Source organism: Sparus aurata, chromosome 20, assembly GCF_900880675.1.
Source record: "Sparus aurata chromosome 20, fSpaAur1.1, whole genome shotgun sequence".
Lineage (NCBI taxonomy): Eukaryota > Metazoa > Chordata > Actinopteri > Spariformes > Sparidae > Sparus > Sparus aurata.
Window position 1 is genome coordinate 26,075,464 of NC_044206.1, and position 5,807 is coordinate 26,081,270.

Sequence of the window (5,807 nt, forward strand, 5' to 3'; positions counted from 1 at the left end):
TTTCCAACCAATCCACAGCCAGTTTAACTTTTTTTCCCCTCGCTCTTCTTGCAAAGGCTGATGGGAAATGCAGTCTCACAAAAACCCAAAGTGCTCTAACATTGCTTCTTTCTGTAAGAGCAGGCAAGTGGTTAACAGCGAGTGCAGAGAGTCTGAGATCCATCAGATCAATGTGAACAGGGAAACTCAGGTCAAAATGTCACCTGACAGGAAAGATTCTCATGTACCTGCTGTTAGAGACCTGAGATATTCAGGTGGTTATGGTGACACACACACACACACCACAGACACACACACACACACACACCTCGCTGACCTGAAACTCCCCGAGACGGAAACAGCATCTGGTTTAGTGCTTCAAACCAAACTAGGGGACTTCCCACGTGTGTGTGTGTGTGTGTGTGTGTGTGTGTGTGTGTGTTTGTGTGTGTGTGTGTGTGTGTGTGTGTGTGTGTGTGTTGTTTCTGACTGAGTGAACCTAAATTATTTTCACCAGGTTTCACACCTTGTAATAAACCTCTGAGTGTTCTCTCTTTCGGTTTGGTTCAGGTCGTCTCGTTGACATCAGAAATGAACGTGACAGACAAACTAACATGTTACTGTAGTTTAAAGTGAGCCTGACAAACCTCTTGAGTGTTTTAATTCACTGATTTATACTGACTTTAACAACTTTCTGAAGCGTTCTGTGGACCATCAGGTATCTTTTTTCTTTCCTCCAGACAGCATTTAAAAACCATCTTCAGTGATGTGTCACAGCCCGGTTCTGAAGCTCTGGAGCTGCAGACTAACAGCCAGCAATAAGAGTAATACAAAATATTTTTGGTGTCGAAATACACTGCTCTTTTTCTACAATCTATTTGGGCAATATTGCATCCCATTTACTGGCGCGAGACAAATATCTTTTAAAAATAACTAGCAGCCAGCAAGAAAGCTGTAACCAGAAGGTGGTTGCAGACCACACCTCCAACAGAGACGGACTGGATTGATATTGTGACTAATATTCAAAATATGGAAAGGATGACCTTTTCGCTGAGTCTTAGGATGGATAAGTATCTGCATTACTGGGAAAAATGGATTGTGCCATTATGAACTGACTTGCAGTCTCATTATTATGATATCTGAATGTGTGTAATGAATGTGTAGGTGACCAACTGTTCTATGTCTTTTTGTATGTGGTATGTGTTTATGTTCTCTCTATAAAAATAAAGTACAAAAAAAAAAAAGACTAACAGCCAGCAATGTTTGAAAGCCAACAGATTGTTTCACAGCTCTTCACACTGATCTGATTTTTATCCCATTTTTGTGTTGCAGCTTGAGGAAAAGGTTACAAATGTTCATATTTATATTGTGTATCAGCCTGAAGCCTAGAACTACTGGAGTAAAGTGACCCAGTTTCACACTTGTACCTTTTAGCCCATGCAGTTGTGAGTCTTATTTTTAGGGGACACTCCCTCAAACTTGAGGCTAACTCTCTGAAGCAGCGCCAGCAGAACTCTACAGGCTGAAGTCGGGCTCGGCCCACTTTGGAATCAATAAGGTTTGTGCTGATGTGAACACTGTCTCAGAAGTGAGATTTACAGTGATAGTTGCATTGGCTTTAACTAAAATCAGCCCCTTCAGAGCCAAGTGTTAATACTCGGATTAAAGTCTGGGATCAAGTCCGTTAATCTTTAATGGATTTTACAATTTGTTGTCCTTGAAAATCACTTTTGCGCTGCGGTTACTTCTACAAGTCTTCAGTGTCGTCTTCCTCTCATACACTTTATTCATCACACAGAAAAAAAGTTATGTTAATTATAGAAGCCTTGAGTTATAACATTATCATTATCATATTATTCAAATCAGCAATATGTTTCCTGTTACAGCTGTTTATTCAACGCACAGGCTCACACAAATAACTCCAACACATAGTTAATCACTGAGGTCTGCACTGCACTGTGCACATGTCTGTGTGCATAATGAAGAAATACAGAAGTCAAAGGTCACTTCTCCTTGAATATAAAAGGACAATAAGAAGGAAGGAGGGACAAACATAACAGACGAACAGATATGAAAGGAGGAGACAGAAGATAAGATGAGTGAAGCAGAGACAGATTGTGTGTGAACTCTGACACCTGGTGGTGGCAGACGAACATCACAGCTCAGGAAATCACAAAACTGGTTCGATGTTGCCGGCTGGTCGATGCACCTCTGACAGCTGTGTTTCTTAAAATGCAAATGATCAAGATCTCACCTGAAGTTACTCCTGCTCCAAATATCTCAGTCTGCTTCTGGAGAAAGAATAAATAGTATGAAGGCAGGTAAAGGGAAGTGTCGGGTCAGGAACATGGTAAAACATGGAACCAGTGAAGAGGAAATGTAGAAATGTGTATGCAGGGACCACAGAACAACTCTGCTACTGTCTTTATAGACCATGTGAGGTTCAATCAAGACAGAGTATGTATGTAGATATGAGACACTATATCAGTGATGAGGAAACATCTGGGAGTGAATGTCTGAAAACAAAGTCTGGAGGAGGATGAAGTATTTGGCAATACCTGCTGAGATTTGTTTTTCTTTCTTAACCTTAATCACACACTAACCCACACCGGGTGTTAAAGTTGCCTAACCAGAACCGGACTTTAACCACAGAGCCACAATCTTCCTCTCATACTGACTGTAGTCAAGTTGCATGTATTTTAAAACTGTGAACATCAGTGTAGAGTTTTGTAGAACGATAGGTTGGATCTTAACGCTCATATTCCAACAGTAATCACAGTTAAAGTGTTCGGTCAGGAACACAAGTCTCTCCTCCTGCTGAAGGAGAGACGATGCATGTTCTGGAGTCCCTGCCCACTTTATCCAATCAGGACAGAGAACTTCACAAAGATGGTGGAACAGGTAAAGCTACTGATACCAGTGCTCCTGGCTTCTACTACCAAGAGACATGATTAATGCTGTGCAGACCAGATAGAGGCAAAGAGAGCTGCCCTGCAATAAAGACAGGAGTTGTGTAAGTGTGGTGACAGAGAGAGGAGGGAGGAGTCGCTAACTGCAGAACCGACAGGAAGTTAGCTAAAGGGACAACGCTCAGAGCTGCTTCAAGGTGTCGTCACATTAGTCTTTGATTCAACCAGATTGGCCGACTCTCAGCTTCTCTAAACGTTCCACCTCGTATGCAAAGAGAATACTACTCCCTGCATTATCGGTAAATGTTGGAAAGTCTTCCAATATGGATCTTATTCTGAAGGACACGGGTCTGTTTTTGCAGCAGCTTAGCTCTTGTGGACTTTAATGTGTGCCAGGGACCCAGTTTATACTATAACAAGAGTAATATCTTCAGCAGCTCACTGTCAACCTCCAGCACAAGTCTACAGTCTACTACTCCTTAAAGTCTCTCAGTAAAGGAGAATGCAAATATATTCAGTGTCTGCAGTCGTACTCACAAAATCACATGTAAATAATATGATTTGGTTCCTCGAGCAGCCGCGACAGTCGATCGATACAGTCTCACCCTGGAGTCAAGTAAAGAATCAAACTGCCAGTTTGATGTTTCCAGTCAGAGCGATTTTTGTGTGAGTTTCCATTTTGAGGTGCGGCCTTCAAAGTCCTGATATGGAACTCCAACAGTATCTTTTGTGTAAAGAAAGTAAAGAGAGTGCTCCCCTCTCCAAAAAACAGTGAGTTGATTGGGGTGGTAAGTCATTTGGCGTCAGTCCTCTTTGTCTTTGCCAGATTTGATCCTACAGCTGCTATCTGCTAAATGTCAAAGGCCTAATTGTTTTTAAGGACGGCGCTGCCAGCGCTGATGCCAGACCCTGTGCTGGTCTATTCTTCAAAACCGTATGATGCCTGAGCACTCCAGGTGCCACCTCCAAGCTCTGCCAGGATCTCAACAACCAACGCCTGCTCAGGGAGCTTTTGCTTCCAGATCTGTTCTTTATTGTGAGAATATGGAGCCCCTCACGGTACAGTAAGGCCAGTGTGTTGGCTGACAGGACGGCTGATGCTGGCACAGGGGCCGCAGCATGCCACGCAGGGATTGCAGCCAGGCTTAGAGCTCCGCAGTAACAGGTTTTTTGAGGTTTGAAGAAGTGAGGCTCGATGCCAAGATGACCTGACTGCCCTGAAGAAACAGACAGCCGTAGTGGGGTGCATGTCAGCAAGCACTGGGATCATTTCAGGTCCTTCTGTGGTAAATGGCAAGAGCCAGTCATGCAGCTCTGGTGGCTCCATCCCTCCTCAGAAACAAAGAGACGGAGACTCAGAGAATCTCTTTCTGTTGGTTTGTGTCAGGAACCTTTCAGAGAAGATGGAGGCTGTAATGGTGGTTCATCTGAGGATAAAACAGAGCAGGCTGGAAATGCTCATTGTGTTGTGTCTGCAGGTACATTCAGATATTCAGTAACAACATTGTCCGATTGTGCTTGAGAGCTCAGAAAACACCAGGTAGTCCTGCTATTCCAATTATTCTTCTCTCATCGTTTTCGTTGTCCTGAAACATATTCAAGTCATCCAAATGCATCTTAGCTTTGTTTTGAGCCATTTATCATATTTGCTTCAGTGCACCTCAAAGACACAATGAATTACAGTTGTTATTTCCAGTAAAAAGGGGTTACGTGAGCTCATTAATATAAAACAAAAGTCCCCAATAAATCATATTGACTCATTTGCAACAGAAAACACGCTTTGTTCATCTCGTGATGCTGCACAGAATATGTTTTTCAGCGGCCATATATTTAATTTGTTTACAGTATCCAGTCTTGCAATACAATATCTGCTTGTAGCAGTGCTCAACAATAATTTGATAATTATTACCATTCAACCAAAAGCTTCACTCAGAGGAGAACGGCTTTGAGGTCCAGGGAGGATGACTGCTGTCCAGCCTGCCATGAAATCTTTAGCTCCAGTTCAGCCCATCTGCAGAGCTGATGAGGAGGGAAACAACTCAGTGTCCAGTTCATCAGACACTTTCTTCATGGAGTGACACTCTGACTACAGGAAGCTTAAGGAAGATTTTAAGAACCTTTATTAGTCTGTTTGTATAAGAAGATGAAGAGGAAGAGGTCAGGGTGGCTGCTCCTGAGGAAGACGTGCAGAAAACAGCGCCTGTCTTTTGATTATTTCCTGTTGATCTCCCGCCCGACTCTTCATGCTGAGGAAATGCATCAGGTGTTTGTGATCTGACTGCCATTTAGATTACTAGTACAGCCTGTGGCTCCTTTACAATTAGATTATTATTACAGATTGTTAAATTTTAAAGGTTGTTTAAAGGGAGTTCAGAAACACTGTCAATTAAAATATGTTTTAGATTTGCTCACAGGAAATAAATAACAACACACACTTTCCAAAGTAACAACATAAACGTTTTATCTGTGATTTCCTCTGTTGAGTTGAATTTTTTTTTTCTCCGTTTCGCTTCATTTTCAGAGGATTTAACTGTGCGTCGTTTGGAATTGACCTTTTTACGAGTTTAATGGGAGTACCTGAACGCGGCATTTGTAATGATAAGATTGCTGAAGCCACTAGTGTGAAGGTCGAAGTGCTACATATAAGCAATTCCGGTTAAACATTTCAAAACAAAACCAGGCAAAAACCAGCCAGTCTAAACCCTAAACAGAATAATAATTTCAAGGTGAAATCGAATAATATATAAATAAGTAGGGATGTATTAAAGTCACATTTTACAGAATGTGCTTTTTATGTATTAATACGATGTAAAGTAGCCTTTATTAAAATACTTACTCCCCATGGTCAATGTATGCTTTTATTTTTAAGGATAGATAACACAAGTTCCGGTGACGCTCTTGTATCTCCGGGTAACTTGA